The sequence below is a fragment of the Bison bison genome, unplaced genomic scaffold (genome assembly GCF_000754665.1).
Source record: "Bison bison bison isolate TAMUID 2011002044 unplaced genomic scaffold, Bison_UMD1.0 scf7180017864042, whole genome shotgun sequence".
Taxonomy (NCBI): Eukaryota; Metazoa; Chordata; class Mammalia; order Artiodactyla; family Bovidae; genus Bison; species Bison bison.
In genome coordinates this window covers 4,164,241-4,183,560 of record NW_011494614.1, presented here as the reverse complement: position 1 = coordinate 4,183,560, position 19,320 = coordinate 4,164,241, and positions in this window count along the sequence as shown.

Sequence of the window (19,320 nt, the reverse complement as noted above, 5' to 3'; positions counted from 1 at the left end):
GAGTCAGTGATGCCATCCAGCCATCTCATCCTCCTGTCATCCCCTTCTCCTCTTGCTCCCAATCCCTCCCAGCATCAGGGTCTTTTCCAATGAGTCAACTCTTCGCATGAGGTGGCCAAAATACTGGAGTTTCAGCTTCAGCATCATTCCCTCCAAAGAAACCCCAGGGCTGATCTCCTTTAGAATGGACTGGTTGGATCTCCTTGCAGTCCAAGAGACTCTCAAGTTGGATATTTAATTTTTTTTCATGGGCATGATATAAATAGCAATAATACTACAAGGATTTATAGCTTCTGAGTAATTAAACAACTTATCTTAGAAATACTGGCTACAGTTTTTATTAGAGAAACAATCCTTCACTCTAAATTCTTTATTGAATCATGTGACTATTGAAATTGAAGACTAGGTAATGGCCTTAGATGGACAGGGAAGCCTGGCGTGCTGCAGTCCATGCGGGTTGCAAAGAGTCTGACACAACTGAGCGACTGAACTGAATGGCCTTAGATGACCTTGGGTTCTCTTCATTAGCCCTAACATGTTAAAACCACGTCACATAAAAATGAGGAATAGTGTGTAAAGGGGATACCAATGATCAGTTCTTCCATAACTGTTATGAACTGAATGTTTGTGTTCCCTCAGTGTTCATATGTTGAAGCCCTAACCCCTAGTGTGATGGAATTTGGAGACCAGGCTTTTGGGAGGTAATTGGGGTTAGATGAGGCTGTGGGGGTGTGGCCCCGCAGTGGAATAGTACCCTTATAAGCAGACAAGGAGAGACCAGAGTATACTCTTTTTCTCCACCATGCAAGGATACTGAGAGAAGGCTACTGTTTACAAACCAGGAAGGTGGAATTAAATTAACTAGCACATTGATCTTGTACTTTCCAGTCTCCAGAACTGTTAGAAATAAATGTTTGTTGTTTAAACTACCCCATCTATGATATTTTGTTATATTAGCCAAAGCACATAAACATAATACCTCATTTATTAAATTTTGGGATATTTTAAAACCTAGGATATTATGACAAGGAACATTTTATATTTAGAACAAACCATTTATGTGTTTGTCTAAAATATCATGTAGTTTGGAGGTCCGTATAGCATTTTTTCAAAATCAGAGCTCTACAGTTGGAAACACTAGGGTTCAAGTTTCACCCCTGCCACCATTGGCTGTGGGAATCTGAGCAAGTTTCTGCACTTGTGACATAGCATTAATAAGACACACCTTGTAGGGTACTGTGACAGTCAAGAGACTAATGTCCATCAGGTACTCATCATCCTTTGTATGTAATAAGTACATAATTAGATTAGATTGGTTTTTAAAAGTGACTTACATCTCTCTCTCTCTCGTTTTTTTCCTCTCTCTCTCCCCTCTTTCCCTCTCTCCCTCTCTGAGGTGGCAAAGTCAGGCCCAAATCAAGAGTAGTTTCTTGACTAAGAAGTCTGTTTTAGTCAGGATCAAATCACAAGGAAGAAAGTACAAAATCTTTTGAACAAGGGAAGTTTACTATAAAGAATTATTAATAGTGGAATGAAGTGACAGCGAAGTAACTTTGAGAGGAAAAGAGGACTGTAAAAGATACAGGGTTAGCAGATACAGGGAGCACCCACCACATCCTAGGGTGAGATACAGTGTCCGAGGAAGGACCCTCACCCTACCTGGCTGAGATCCAGGCCTCCCTGCGGGGACTAGGTGATGACTAGATGGCAGAAAAGTCACTGTGGAGATGTAGGACTGGCCAGGGATCTTCCCTCCATGTTGTCAGAGAAGGTTGTCCGGAGAAACTATCAAGCCTCAGAACTTGTGATGTGCTGGGGACACCTGCTGACCATTAGATGCTGCTGCAACTGGGAGCTAGGGAGGCTGCCCTCTGCGGGAGTCTAGTCCTCTGCTCTGAACTTCCAGGGCACTGTCAGGTCATCTGAACAAAATACAGGTCAGCCCCTCTGGGTTGCTGAATGATCATACTTGTAAAATCCTAGGCATACATATACCAAAACTTGGAACAGTGACCCAGGCTGGGGCGCCAGCTTGCATTGTCTGGGGCCCATGGTTATGCCACTGCTGCTTGAGTTGAATGCTAGGCAGAGTGTGCTGCACCCAGATATTGGAGAAAGGTGCATGCTTCTGGATCTCAGCACAGAGGGAAAGCAATGGGAGAAAATTACTCTCTGCTGGTGACTGGAAAGAGATCCACCTGAGAACCAAGAAGAGAAAGCTTATTTTTCCCCAAATCTCTCTCTAGAACACTCTAGAGAACACTCTCTAGAACACTCTATGCATGTGTGTGTGCTCAGTTGTGTCTGACCATTTGTGACCCCCATGGAATGTTGCCTGCCAGCCTCTTCTGCCCATGGGATTCTCCAGGCAAGAATCCTGAAGTGGGTTGCCATTCCCCCCTCCAGGGGATCTTCCCAACCCAGGGATTGAACCGGCATCTCTTGTGTCTCCTGCAGTGGCAGATGGGTTCTTTAACATTGAGCCACCTGGGAAGCCCCGCACTCTCTATAGATGAGGCTTAATATCTTGTTGAGTGGCAAAGGAGAAATATTTGCAGAGCCCAATTCTGTTACCATACTCCATGAAAAAAGGGTGACATTGCAGCTGACCTGTAATCACTTCGGTAACCTGTACCATGTCACAATCAGAAACTCACATACAAAGAAATCATCATATCAGGATAGTGTGCCCAACACTGTGGGCCCTACAGAGGTCAAGAACAGTAATCCTTAATGGGGGATCAATGTGACATATACCACTCCAGGTGTCTGACATCCAAGAAAGAAATTTTAAATCTTATACTCAGAGAACTTAAGGAGAAAGAGAAACAGAGTGGAGAGTTAAGTATGGCCGTACAAACTTTTCACCAAGAAATTACAGAGGTGGCCGATTTTTTAAACTATGTTTTTGTGTAATTTATGTCTTTTTAATCATCCACAGACACACTTAAACTGCTTTCTATTTAAGTATTTATTAAATTCCACAATAAAGTATATTTCTCTAAAAGCACTATACACCACAAATAAACATTACTTTAAAATCATACAAAATCATATCACAATATTCCACATGTACCAGTTCTGAATTTCCCAAAGCCTGAACATCATTCCTTGGTAGGTTAGCCAGAACTGTTTTCTTTTTGTTTCTTTGTGATTTTGGTTAAAAAAATTCTTTGTCGCACATCTTATTTCTTGCCAACTTGTCACATTTGTTTTTTTTTGGCTATTGCTTCTCTTCAGAAATGCATCTTGGTAGGTAAAAGAACATGTTAGAATCCAATAGACCTGGTTTAAATTCCAGGTCTTACATCTTTTAACTTTGTAGGCTTAACCAATTTATCTCTCTAGATCCCTAGTATTTCGGTTTCTTCATCTTTGAAAGGAAAATGTACATAAAAACCATATTCTTACAATGATTAACAGTCATATAACTTACATATAGACATACTCATGGTATTTGGTAGACTGTTGATACACTAGAAACGTTAGTTTATCTTTTGCGGCTTAACTAGCATAAGAAAGGGGAGAACAAAAACTAATCAGTCTGTTTTCTGCTTGTTAATATTTGTGATAATGGAAGTGAGGGGAGGAAATTTTGAAATCATGGAAAAATACAGGTTGGCTGTCATCCATCTGTGGACGTCAGTTTGATGAATAGTCTCTAGAGTGAGAGAGGCGCAGACTTGGTCCTACCAATCAGAAAGTCTTAACAAATCAAGTTGTGAGTTTAGCGTGATGACAAGTCCATTTATTCATCTCTTTCTCTTAAGACTCTGGCTGCTTTGGTGCCCTCAGGAAATGCTATAACATCAGAGTTAGATTAGATATTCTCCATAGGCTTGGTTCTTGGATGTTATTATAACATCCTGAGAGCATACAGAATGTTTATATGCTGGATTCCTCTGGCTTCTTCATGATGAGCTTTCATGATGAGCCAAGGCCAACTGGAATAGCCCATGCAGACAAGATGATACCGTGATAAGCTCACATTCACCAGATGGTCCATTCTCTACTCTCTCCCATGTGGCAAAAAGTGAAACTGCCAGCCTCTTGATTAAACCACCCTTCATCTTCTGTCCCATCCAAAATGTCAACTTCATAAATTATCTACTCCACCCATTCTTCACCCTACAATCCCCTGACTGCACCACATACCTTACACCCGGCAACATACCAGAAAACAAATGTTAAAAAATTCCCGAGAGAAAGCAGAACTTCTTGAAGAAAACAGAATTCATTTGTTCTGCTTTCATTTTCCTTACTAATTAAAATAATTTAAAAGCCATACATCATAAGAAAAACAGAACCCATAGGAATGGATTGATACCCAAGATGTATAAGGAGAGAGAAATCAAGCAAATATCTGTTTAAGACAACTTCAAAATCAGCCCCAAATCAATTTTTTTCATGAAATGCTGGAAGAAGTTAATGGAAGATCACAAAATTATTTTCAAAATTATGGAAAACAGTGACTAACAACACAATTTTTTGAAAGGGGGGAAGAAGTCCACAAATTATAGAATAAAAGCTTCACCATGATCATGGGAAAGATTATGCAATGGATTATTAAATGGCAGTTTGTGAGCTCTCAGAAAGGAATGAACGCTCTCTGGAGATCAGCATAGTTTTATATAACTGAATCATGTCAGATCTCACATTTCCTTTACTGACAAGGGTTTTGAATGGGATAGGGCAGCAAAGTGCTTTGGAAATGGTATATATTAACTTCAGAAAGACAGTTACCAAAATATCTCTTGATGTACTTTGGGCAATTCATTAATTTATTTATGATACGGTTAATAAACCCATATTATTTGTCAACGATTATGCTTGCACTATGCAAGATAGAAGAATGTAGCCTGGATGATGATAACTGTGGGTAGATTAAATACTTTCTAAAATATGTATTTCCAAAGTATGTACTAGAATTCTAACAGTTGGGAGTTAGCAAGACTGTAACAGTCCTAGCTGTCCTATATTTTAATGAAAATTCGTAGCTACCAAGAATTGCTCAAGTTTAAGTGACATATTTGAAAACAGAATCAAGGCTGAGTGATAACTTGACAGGGTATAGTGATGGATCAAAACAGACTATGCAAAATTAATTGGAAATGACACAGTATCTAGCACTTAGTTTCAAGAAATCAACTGCACAGGTAATAAAGAATCTTCATTAAAACAGATGCTCAAATGAAAACATCTTAGCTATTTCATTTCCCTGGAAGGCCAGTATTTATTGTGACCTCCCTACCAAAAAGTTGATAGAATTTGAGCTACCTGCTAGAGGCTCAAAGTCAGAATAAGAGTCCATCATATGGACACTACCTTATACTTGTCAGACCATTTCTACCATGTTATGCTCAGCCTTGGGTACTGAATTTTAAAAGGGACAGTCTGTGTCTACCAGCATGCCAAGTTGAAGGCAACAGTCCTATGTATGTTTTGGCAATCTTGTCATAGAGAGTCAACTGAACTAACTGAAGGATGTCTGCACAGAGAAATGAAAACTCTCAAAGGAGATAAAATAATTATCTTTAAATGTTGAAGGGCTGCAATGTGGAAGAGGTGTTTAACCAAGTTTGTGAGCTTGTGACCTTCAGAGCCTTGGGATACCCAAAGGACTGAGAGGTGTTATTTGCTGTGTAGGGTATTGGGGATTTGAAGTGAATGGAAAAGAGGTGGTAGGAGGGGTTTGCTTGAAGGAAAACCAATGTAATAAAAAAGAGAAGCAGAGACTGGTGAGTAGAGCAAAGCCTTTGAGATCCAGTGCACCTGGATCCAAGTCCTGGCTTTAAACTAGTGTGATCTTGGGAAAGTTGTCTAACCACTCTAAATTCAGTTTATCACCTGTGAATTTGGAATAATGGTAGTAACTAATTCAGAAGATTGATATGAGTGTGAAAATATGTGATGCACATAGAGAGAGAAGTGCAAGGCATGTCATCAATTAATATTACCTTGTCTTTCTTCTTCTTAATGCATTGGAGGAAAGCTAGGATTAGCATTTGAACATTAAATTGAGTTAGTTTTTGGCTTTCTAATGTAAGAATTTCTGATCTGTTGTAACATCCCAATATTACATCTTAAGTGATAATGAGCTCTCCTCCGCTTGAATGTTCAGACAGGTTTGGGGAGGAGCTTTATATCATATACAACATCATTCTAGAATGATCCTATTAGTTCCTAGGTTTTGTAAGCATGAGGATCTGTATTTAGCATCAAATATTTCTCACAACTTTTCATGTGATAGTGTTTGTATTTTTACTATTCAAGTAAAATAAGCGAAACATACTGAGTTATTACGGTGGAAAATATGAGTGACAGCTACAACATACTGAGTTTTTACTGTGTTGTATGTGTTTTACAATAACTCTACAATAAACTTTAGTACAGTAAACTCTTTGTAATAAACTTTGTGAGGCAGATGAAGCAAACTGAGTCTTCTAGAACTTAAAAGCATTGGACTAGGGCTACAGAATTTATGGAGGACAGTGTAAGCTTTAAAATATTTTTTAAAAAACTAATTCTCATACAAATAAATAGTAAATGTGTGCCAAAATGTTATTTAACTTATCATTGAGGAAATTAAAAAAAAACAAGGTTTTTAGAAGATATCAGAAACTGATTATATTGTATAGAATCCATTAAAGAAAGAATGCTGGGATAAAAGTGCTAAATCAGATATAAAAATTTTATTGCCTTAATTCCATGAGGACAATAAAAATATAATCTTGGAGTTATCCTCTCTCCCGGACAGGACTCTCTTTTATTGTTATTGAGCAGGGAACAGCCTCCAATACCAAGTTTCATGTGTCGACTGTTGCTGTTGTTTAGTCGCAAGTCATGACTGACTCTTTTGTGACCCCATGGACTCCTCTGTCCATAGGATTTTCCAGGCAAGAGTACTGGAGTGGGTTGCCATTCCCTTCTGCAGGGGATTTTCCTAACCTGGGGATTGAACCTATTGCATTGGCAGGTGGGGGCTTTACCACTGAGCCATCAGGCAAGCCCAAATATGTAGACTATTTATTGAGAAATGTTTGTAGGATCAACATCTATGGAAGAGAGGATAAGAAATCACGAATGGGCAGAAGGAACAGCTGAGGTGTGACCCTGTCCCGGCAGATTCAAATCTGTTTTCTTAAGCTGGGAGGAATGTGTTAGACTTTTATATACTTTCCTTTACATAATTTCACCAGTCATGAGCATGAGAAGCTGTTATTCTTGGGAGGAGGCATGACCTTGAGAAAGCCAGTTTTCTTCAGTGAGGCAATCCCCAAAGAGGACTGACAACTGAACACTGTCTTTTGGTAGTATTTCTGGTAGTTGGGGGACTATGACCTTCATTTCCTGAGAAGGCAATGGCACCCCACTCCAGTACTCTTGCCTGGAAAATCCCATGGACAGAGGAGCCTGGTAGGCTGCAGTCCATGGGGTCGCTAAGAGTCAGACATGACTGAGTGACTTCACTTTGACTTTTCACTTTCATGCATTGGAGAAGGAAATGGCAACCCACTCCAGTGTTCTTGCCTGGAGAATCTCAGGGATGGGGGAGCCTGGTGGGCTGCTGTCTATGGGGTCGCACAGAATCGGGACATGACTGAAGTGACTTAGCAGCAGCAGACCTTCATTTCAGGAGGGAGATCTTGAGGAATAACTTTCTCAATCTACCATAAATAAAAATAAGTTGTATCTTAGTATTCTACTCATTGAAATCTAAATTTAAACTATTGTTAAATGTCTGGACCTTAATCAGTAGTAAACAGTGAGTCCAACAAACTTACACTTCCCTAGGTCCCAGAGAGTCACGATGGTTTTGTCAGATAATCATTAGCATAACAACTAAGGATATGCAACTATCTTTTGCATCATTAAAAATTTTTTTTGGCATTTTACTTTTTAAATTATTAGCATATGATACTACATTTACAGGAAACTTGGAATATACAGAGCAAAGTTATATATAATTACACTGTATATTACAATTATTTTTTGAAGTAGGTATATTAAGATTTTTAGCTGGAGTTGGGCTTCCCTGACAGCTCAGTTGGTAAAGAATCTGCCTGCAATGTAGGAGACCACAATTTGATTCCTAGGTTGGGAAGAACCCTAGAGAAGAGATAGACTACCTACTCCAGTATTATTGGATTTTCCTTGTGGCTCAGCTGGTAAAGAATCCTCCTACAATTCCAGAGACCTGGGTTCAATCCCTGGATTGGGAAGATCCCCTGGAAAAGGGAAAGGCTACCTACTTCAGTATTCTGGCCTGGAGAATTCCAAGGACTGTATAGTTTTTGGAGTCACAAAGAGTTGGACATGACTGAGCAACTTTCGCTTTCAACATCAAACTCTCAAAAATTAATAGAATGGATAGGCAGAAAAGTAAGATATAATAGATCTGGAAAGTGCTATGAACCAATTCAATGTTATTAAGATTTGTACAATTTTTACACAACAGCAGGATACAAATTCTTTTCAAATTCCCATAGACTGTAAACCAGGAGACACTGGAACATATCCGGGCACATAAAAAAAAGCACAATGATTTCATGGCCTAAAGGTCCTGAAATCATACAGAGTTTGTTCTCTTATCATTGTGGCACTCTGTTAGAAATCAATATCAAAAGATATTTGAAAATAACCCAAATATTTTCAAGTGCATTGTGACATTTACCAAGAGCGATCTTTGATTTAGCTATTGAAAGCCTCATTAAAGTTAAAAGACTGAAAAAACACAGAGGGTTATTGCAGAGAAGAAAGCATTTAAATGATAAATTAATATCAAAATGAGAAAGTAATATCAAAGATACCTTAAAAGCCCCATGTATTTGGAAATTAAATGTCCACTTTCAAATGATACATGTGTCTAAGAAGCCATAACAAGGAAAATTAGAAAATATTTGTAACAATAAAAAGGAAAAGAGAATTTATTAGAATTAGTTTCATGCGGCTGAAGCTGCTCAATGCAACTAAATACAATATGGAATCTAGAATAAGGTATGAAAACAAATAATGGCCACTAGCATAAAATTTTATGAAATTTAAACAAAATTTATAGTTAATACTGTATAATATATTAATATCCTGGTTTTTTTGTTTGTTTGTTTACAACGTAGTATTTCTTTATAGTTTCGGAATTGGATTAGAAGTTTCAAACCTCATTCAATTTTTTTTTAAATCATTAAGATAATAAGCTTTCTAGACTCTTAGCAGTAATACTAGTTCATCATTTAATTTTTTTCTTAACAATAGTAGGGAGATATGACTCCAAAGAAAGCTCTCATCAATTAAGACAATATCATGAAGTAGTTAAGAATTGAACATCTTGAACTCATAATTTTTAAGATATTAGCACAGATGAACTCAAGATGTACTATTGCTTCAAACTATGGATATTTCTTGGTAAAATATGAATATGAGATATTCCTTTCAGGGATTTGCAACCCACAGATTGCAAATAAAAGAATCAGATAATTTTAGAACAGTTTCTACCTTACGGATTCTGAAGTGCTTGTCTTCCTCAGAGAAAGAGCACACTATGGATATTTACCTTTTTTTTCTTTTAAATTAATTTCTTTATTTTAATTGGTGACTAATTGCAATATTGTGGTGGTTTTTACCATACATTGACATGAATCAGCCATCGGTGTACATGTGTCCCCCCGTCCTGATCCCCCCTGCCAGTCCATCCCTCATCCCTCGGGGTTGTCCCAGAGTACCGGCTTTGAGTGCTCTGCTTCATGCATCAAAAGAACAGCAAGCAAAACCTCTTTCCTAAATGTAGTTTTTTTTCCTCACTAGTAACTGAAATTCTTTTAACAAGAACAAAATCTTGCATGTCATCACTAGTGTTAATGCCTAAATTTAAATGACCTTATGAGCAGCAACATTATGAAGTGGACATTATTATTGCTGACCATGAATTTTAGAAATTCTTTCCTTGCTGGCCTACTTTGAAGTAAGATGTGGCTTGTGACTCGATTTGGTCAATAAAATATGAGTTTAGTTATCATTTCCAGGCAGAAGCATTTATAAGCTGGTGCATGATTTTCTCTGGTCTGTTTCCCAGTTGCAACAATTGGAGAAGCATACATAGATGGGGAGGTGCCATCAATGTTTGAAGAGGGCTGGAATGCAGAATCACCACATGGAGACTGGCTGCCCTGGAGAGCTGCCCAAACCCTGCAGCAGACTTTGTGGGACTGAGAGAAACTATGTCAAGCCACTGAGATTTTTGCCATTATGACCTTAGTATAACTGAGCTTAATTTACTAATAGAAATGAAGACTTCTATGTATGCTAAGGTATGACTGACTCAGATCATCTCCTTTCCTTTCAGCAGTTTTTGGCAGAAAGGAATGGTAAAGAGAAGCCAGGAAGGCATTTTTGAGGATACTCAGTCAAGAGAATGTGATGGATGTGAAAGGTGGACCATAAAGAAATCTGAGCACCAAAGAATTGATGCTTTTGAACTGTGGTGTTGGAGAAGACTTGAGAGTCCCTTCGACTGCAAAGAAATCCAACCAGTTAATCCTAAAGGAAATCAGTTCTGAATATTAACTGCTGAGCATACACACTGAGGAAACCAGAATTGAAAGAGACACGTGTACCCCAATGTTCATCGCAGCACTGTTTATAATAGCCAGGACATGGAAGCAACCTAGATGTCCATCAGCAGATGAATGGGTAAGAAAGCTGTGGTACATATACACAATGGAGTATTACTCAGCCATTAAAAAGAATACATTTGAATCAGTTCTAATGAGGTGGATGAAACTGGAGCCTATTATACAGAGTGAAGTAAGCCAGAAAGAAAAACACCAATACGGTATACTAACACATATATATGGAATTTAGAAAGATGGTAACAATAACCCTGTATACGAGACAGCAAAAGAGACACTGATGTATGGAACAGTCTTTTGGACTCTGTGGGAGAGGGAGAGGGTGGGATGATTTGGGAGAATGGCATTGAAACATGTATAATATCATATGTGAAACGAGTCACCAGTCCAGGTTTGATGCACGATGCTGGATGCTTGGGGCTGGTGCACTGGGACGACCCAGAGGGAGGGTATGGGGAGGGAGGAGGGAGGAGGGAGGAGAGTTCAGGAACACGTGTATACCTGGGGCGGATTCATGTTGATATATGGCAAAACCAATACAATATTGTAAAGTTAAAAAATAAAATAAAATAAAAACTAAAAAAAAAAAAACAAACTGAATATTCATTGGAAGAACTAATGCTAAAGCTGAAGCTCCAGTATTTTAGCCACCTGATGTGAAGAACTGACTCACTGGAAAAGACCCTGATGCTAGGAAAGATAGAAGGCAGGAGGAGAAGGGGATGACAGAGGATGAGATGGTTGGATGACCTCACTGACTCAGTGGACATGAGTTTAAGCAAGCTCTGGAAGTTGGTGATGGTCAGGGAAGCCTGGCATTCTGCAGTCCATGGTGTTGCAAAGAGTCGGACACGACTGAGTGACTGAACCGAACCGAGTCAAGAAAAAGGAAACTGGTTGGTGCAACAAGGAAATATTTGTAACATTTTCACGTTTGTCCTGTGACAAACTTTCATGGATGTAGTTTATTAAAAGTATTTTTGTAGTTTATTGGAAGTATTAAGCATACTTTTGTAGATGTGTTTTTGTAATATTAAAAGTTTCCTTCTCTTTCCTTCTTTCTTCCTTCTCCCTCCCTTCCTTCCTTCAAGATTTGATATCAGAGGAACTAGAGCAGAGAAACCTTGAAGCCTGAGTAGAAAGTCTCAAAAATTATATAAAGACTTTCTTACAGTTTACGGAATATTATGAGATTTTGAATATACATATCATATTTCAACTTGTGACTATTGAAAAGTGGTTTACCATTCAGAAGTCCTTCCAAGTACAAGCAGCACATATCTAGGCCACTGAAAGTTTTATTAGTTACTACCTCCACTACTGGGAAAGTACATGTAAAATGTAAGTCACAATCTATATAGTTTCTAAAAATGTAACCTTCATTTTTTATTAGAGTCATACAGGCTTATAACAAGATCACAACCACAGTCCTATATCCACTTTACTGTTTCCATCTTTAACTTCTACTTTCAAGAGTCAAATACACTTCACTCTTTTAATAATTTTTTACAATATTTACCTTTAAATTTCATTTATTGCTTATAGTTCTCTTTTTCTATTTTTATTTTATATAGTATATTGAGTTACAACTAAGAATGAAGATTAACCTCCATTAAATTGGTAATTGCCCCAATTACCATCCCCTTATACACACCACCCTCCCCTAATTTTAAATATTATAATTTAAGCAAAATCAATATTCATGGATAATACTATGACTATACATATTCACAACTAAGCCATGTAGTATATTGTGAGACATTCTATTTTGTGTATAAGTTTCCTTTTCTCTGGATGTTATAATTATCTCTCAGTTTTTTAAGTTTAGTTTTCTAATTGCTGCTGCTGCTGCTTAGTCACCTCAGTTGTGTCCGATTCTGTGTTACCCCATGGACTGTAGCCTGCCAAGCTTCTCTGTCCATGAAATTCTCCAGGCAAGAATACTAAGGTGGGTTGCCATGCCCTCCTCCAGGGGATCTTCCTAACCAAAGGACTGAACCTGGGCCTCCTGCATTGCAGGCAGATTCTTTACCACTGAGACACAAGGAAGCCCCAGCTTTCTAATTACTTAGCTCTAAGTCAATGCTCTGACAACATTATAAAACTATAAAAGTCCCAGTGATACATTCAAACACATTTGCTGGTTTCATTTTTGTTCTTGACACAGTCCTCCTGGAGTCCTCTATCTTCTGAAATTATTATGACTATTTGCTCTCTAGGCCTGCTGCCTAGATGTCAAAGTGCAATCTTCCTTCACTATGAACCTGCATGCCTTCAGCAATCATGAACATGCTTGAAAAGAATAAAAATTGGAAAAGCCTCATCAAAGAAACAGAAACTCTCAACAAAGAAACAGAAGGTATAAAGAAGAAGTCAGTGGAAATTTTAGACTGGAAAAGTGCATAACCAAGATAAAAAAGTCATTGGATGGACTGAAGAGTGGAATAGATGGGACAGAGAAAGGAATCAGTGAACTAGAAGATAAAACAATAGAAATTACCCAATTTGACTAATAGAGAGAAAAATGACTGAAAAAAATATGAACAGAGTCTGCTTTGGGTCCCTGTGGGGTGATAATAAAAGATCTAACATTCATATCATCAGATTCCCAGAAGAGCGTAAGCAATGAGGCCCTGAAGGAGTACTCAAAGAAATAGTGACTGAAAACTTCCTGCATTTAGCAAGAGGAAAAAACCCCACAGATTCAAGAAAGCTAGTGACCTCAAACAGGGTAGGTCCAAATAAATCTATGCCAAGACATCACAATTAAACATCGGAAAATTAAAGACAAAGGAAAAAATTGAAAGCAGAGAGGAAAATGACATCTTACCTAAAAAGGGAAAAGCAGTTCCAACAACATTGGACTTTTCATCAGAAATCATGGAGGCCAAAGGGATTGGCAAAATATTTTTCCATTGCTGAAAGGAAATGATTATCAACTGGAATCTTTTACTCAGTAAAAATATTTGTCAGTAATGAAAAGGAAATTAAGACATTCTCAGATGAAAGAAAACTAAGAAATCTGTTATCAGCAGACCTAACCTAAAAGAATGGTTAAAGGAAATTCTTTAGACAGAAATCAATAAAATTAAAAACAGAAAACAATACACAAATCAGTGAGACTGGTCCTTTGAAAAGATTAATAAAATTGACAAGCCTCTAGGAAGATTGACAAAGGAAAGAAACTGTGGACACACATACAGTATCAGTAAAGAGACGCTGCAAACATCGAAAGGAAAATAATGGAATGCCACAAGCAACTTAATGCACACAAACTTGACAATTTTTAGAAAATGGGTCAATTCTTTGAAAAACTCGAACTACCACAACTCACTCAATATGACTCAATATGAAGTAGCCAATTTGAAGAGCCCTATAAATATTAAGCAAATTGAATTTGTAACTTATACACTGCTCACAGAACTCTCCAAGCCTACATAGGTACTCTGGAGAATTTTATCAAATATTTAAAGGAGAACTAACAGCAATTTTACACAATCTCTTCTATAAAATGGAAGAAAGAATATGTCCCAACTTATTCTGTGAAGCTTACTATAGAGATACAGTAATCAAAACTGTGTAATGTTAGCATTGAGACAAATACAGATCGACGGAACAGAATAGAGAACCCAGAAGTAGAACTAAAATACACAACAGATGTTTTACAAAGGTGCAAAAGCAATTAAATGGAGGAAAGGAACTTTTCAGCAAATGGCCGTGGAGCAGTTAAACATCCAGAGTGGAAGAACCCAAGAACAGAAACTCAATCTACTTCTCATAACTTACAGGAAAATTTAACTGGAAGTGTGTCACAGACTTAACTGCATTATGTAAAACTATAAAGCTTCAAGAAAAAAACAGAAAAGAAAATCTTCCAGATTTAGGGCTAAGGGAAATATTCTTAGACTTAACACCAAAAGAATAATCCATTAAAAGTAATGTTGATAAATCAGACTTCATTTAAAAAATTGCTTTTTGAAAGATCCTGGTAAGAGATTGGGGCTTCCCAGATTGCTCAGTGGAAAGAATTTGCCTGCAGTACAGGAGATGCAAGAGACACAGGCTCGATCACTGGGTCGGGAAGATCCCCTGGAGGAGGAAATGGCAACCTACTCCAGTATTCTTGCCTGAAGAATCCCATGGACAGGGGAGCCTGGCAAGCTACAGTCTATGAGGTCAAAAGAGCAGGACAAGACTGAGCGACTGAACATGCACACACAAGAGATTGAGATAAGAAGCTACTCACTGGAGGAAAATATTTACAAACCATCTCTCTGAGAAAGAACTTGTATCTCACTATGTAAAAACTCTCAAAACTTACCTGTAAAAATAGAAACAATTCAACAGAAAATAAGCAAAGGTATAAACAGACATTTGACTGTTGAGAAGATACAGTTGTCAAATAAGCACATAAAAAAATATTCAACATCATTAGCCAATGAGATAGCACCACACACCTAACAGAATGATTAAAATAAGAAGTAGTTACATCACCAAATGTTGGTGAGGATATGGGAAAATTGAATTACTCATACACTGCTAGTGGGAATGTAAAATGTTATAGTCATTCTGGAAATATTTTTGCAGTTTCTTAAAAACTAAATGTGCAATTTTTGATCCAGCAATTACACTCATAGGTATTTATCATAAAGAAATTAAGTGTTGTGTTTACATAAAAACCTAAACATAAATATTTATAGCCCTTCCCCAAAGGAAACAACGCAGATGTCTTTCAATGGATGATTAAACAGTTATATGTCTGTACAACAGAACAATAAAAAAGGAATAAACTATTGATATATGCCATAACCTGGATGGATCATCAGAAAATTATAGTCATTTAGAAAAGCCAATCCAAAAGTTTACATGATATGCAATTCCTTTTATATAAGATTCTTGAAAAAACAAGACCATAGAAATGGAGAACAGATAAGTGCTTCCCAGAGATTAAGGAGGTGTGGATGGGAGGGAAGTACATTCAGCTTTAAAAGTTAAATATGAAGGATCTTTTTGGGATAGAAATGTTCTGTATCTTGATTGCATCAATGCCAGTATTCTGGTTGTGCTATTGTGCTATAGTTATACAAGATTACCACTGAGTAATCTTGAGTAAAACTCAGTAAAACTGAGTAAATGGTACAGAGATAGCTTTGAATTATTTTACAACTGCATATGAACCAACAATTATCTCAAAATACAACATTTAACTTAAAATACTATGGCATAATATGAAAAAATAGAATTTTGAAATATTTGGTAATTGACAGATAGACCAATAAATGCATGTTATATCTGTATATGTATATTTAGTGAACATATTTATACATATTGCAATGTACATATATTAGTGTGTATATGAAAAAACCCATGAATTTACTATTTGGACACTTACAAAAGCATTGCCAACCCATGATACACACACACACACACACACACACACACACACACACACATAGCGAATTGATATTTGAAGATTCAGCATTCACAGTTTACACTAGGATTTAAGAACTCCAGGGAATATAATGTGGACATTGTTAGTCATTCAGTCGTGTCTGACTCTTTGTGACCCGGTAGACTGAAGCCTTGGAGAAGGCAATGGCACCCCACTCCAGTACTCTTGCCTGGCAAATCCCATGGACGGAGGAGCCTGGTAGGCTGCAGTCCATGGGGTCGCTAAGGGTCAGACACGACTGAGTGACTTCACTTTGACTTTTCACTTTCATGCATTGGAGGAGGAAATGGCAACCCACTCCAGTGTTCTTGCCTGGAGAATCTCGTGGACAGAGGAGCCTGGTGGGCTGCTGTCTATGGGGTCGCACAGAGTCGGACACGACTGAAGTGACTTAGCAGCAGCAGACTGAAGCCTGCCAGGCTCCTCTGTCCATGGAGTTCTCCATGCATCAATACAGTATACTAACGCATATATATGGAATTTAGAAAGATGGTAACAATAACCCGGTGTACGAGACAGCAAAAGAGACACTGATGTATAGAACAGTCTTATGGACTCTGTGGGAGAGGGAGAGGGTGGGAAGATTTGGGAGAATGACATTGAAACATGTAAAATATCATGTAAGAAACGAGATGCCAGTCCAGGTTCGATACACGATATTGGATGCTTGGGGCTAGTGCACTGGGATGACCCAGAGGGATGGTATGGGGAGGGAGGAGGGAGGAGGGTTCAGGATGGGGAACACATGTATACCTGTGGCGGATTTATTTTGATATTTGGCAAAACTAATACAATTATGTAAAGTTTAAAAATAAAATAAAATTTAAAAAAATATCCGCATGTGAAAGTGAAAAAAAAAAAAGAATACTGGAGTGGGATGCCATTTCCTTCACCAGTGGATCTTCTTGACCCAGGGATTGAACCCGAATCTCCTGCATTGCAGGCATATTATTTATCTTCTGAGCCACCAGAGAAGCCCATCCAGGGCACGTAGGAACTTATAATTTTGCCAATTAATGGATTTTATTGGCACATTGCAGTTCTACTGTGTGTTAGCAAGTTGTTTACCTAAGCAGGGGGCAACTGCAACACAATTTTATGCTTTACTTTTCATTCCCTATTCTTTATATTATTCCTCATGCTATAAATTTTTTTTTCCTGAAAAATAGCCGTTAAGTAAGAGAAAGATACTAATAAAAATGTAGTTAAATTCAGTGTTAGATGTGCAGGGAAAAGACAAAGTGCTAATAAAGGAGCAAATCATTTATAACATAATTTTGTGTTTTTAAAATTTGAGGGATTCATCAAGGCATTGATATACATCCCTCGAGAATGCCGATGGCTCACAAATGCATATAAAATACGTATTACCATTTCACTAAAGAAATTTAAGTATAAAGTAAGTAATTTTAATAGCAGAACAGAGTACATAAGAATTTTTGTTAAATTCATAAGGATTCTTACAATATAACTAAGGATGAGCCAATGACATTGAAGTCATATGAACACATAGTCATTTTTAAAAGTGTTCTAATGCTGTGGTTGTAGTTGGAGGAGGCAGAGTTGTATCAGTAAATATTATTATTATTATTTGGTATCAGTAATTAGCACTAGTAAAAATACTCAATATCCTTTTCTGTCCTTTAAGTTGAGACTTTTTCAGGGTGCTTTAAACAATCATCCAAATGATAAAAGAAAAATACTACACATTATTATATTTTCTTTTTTAGTGTATTTAGTATTGCTTCCCTCTTCAAACATCTATAGCTTCCAGTTTCACTGAATTTTGCCATTATAAATAAAACATTTGGAAAATGATTTTTTCAGAATGATTTTTTTCTTGCATGAAAGTTTTAAGTTAAAATTTACTCCACTTTTATCACCTCACATGAAACTTACAGTTCAATAATTTTGTTTCACATGAGTTTTTAATAGCTGACTATGGTGCTTGAGTGAATGCTGACATCAGCTATAAAATGTTTGTGGGCAAATCAACATAGTCTTACAGATCATATATAAATCATGTAACATGTATACTTAACTTTGTCAGAACTTTGGCATAACTTTTAAATTCTCATTATCGGAGGACATATGAAATTGGGGAAAACATAAGAATTGTTTCTGGAACTTTCCAGTTCCCTCGGAAAATAATTGAGTGCTGATATACTTAGGATTCCAGAGTAAATTTTCCCCATCACAATCAACATTTTACAATGTCTGTAAGTGGTAATTCCTTTTCCTCAAAGTTTCTTTCACTTTATACTTCAGCAGGCAAGTCCCTTTTTCTCAAAGTTTCTTTATACTTAAGTAGGCAAGTATTAGAGTTTTTGAGGAGAGTTAGAGAGAGAAGGGGGGGCGAGGATTAGTTATGCAGCCTACACATTTATTTTACATACATTGTTTAAGCCTCAGAGAACTGGGCTGGAAATTTTAATCATTTATTTGCAGAAACAGAGATCTTACAAAAACTTTTAAACTAATAAATTTGATAAATTAGCCTTTATAATATCTACTGTATAGTAGAATGGATAAACTACTGTATTTGGAGTTAAAAACATACACATATATTTTAGATTTAAGTTTTGGCTCTAGGCAATGTTCTTATGCTCGGACAAAAATGGAAAATCTTGTTTGTTGCAAAGCAGAAAGACACAGATCTTTCCTAAATAGCCCAGGGACATGCATGTTTATAAATATTTAATATTGCTGTTATGTCAATATAGCTAGGAGATATTTTTAGTTTCATTCATTTCTCTCTATAGATGATCAAGCTTTTTAAGTATATTAGCCCGTTTTACTCCTTCTATCCGCTAAATTTATCAGTTCTTGTGAAAACTATTTGATACTTGTTTCCTTATATATTGGGTTTTTTATGAGTTGCACATAGGTTCACAATAGTTATGTCATCAAGTAATGTATATATTTATACATAATGCTTTTAACTCTGAATTCTGTTTGCTCTAATGGTACTACTTTTACTATATTATCTTTCTCTTGGTTAGTATCATTTTCCATTCCTCCATTTTAAAACTTCCTATGCGGCAGATGGTGACTGCAGCCATGAAATTAAAAGACGCTTACTCCTTGGAAGAAAAGTTATGACCAACCTAGACAGCATATTGAAAAGCAGAGACATTACTTTGCCAACAAAGGTCCGTCTAGTCAAGGCTATGGTTTTTCCAGTGGTCATGTATGGATGTGAGAGTTGGACTGTGAAGAAAGCTGAGCGCCAAAGAATTGATG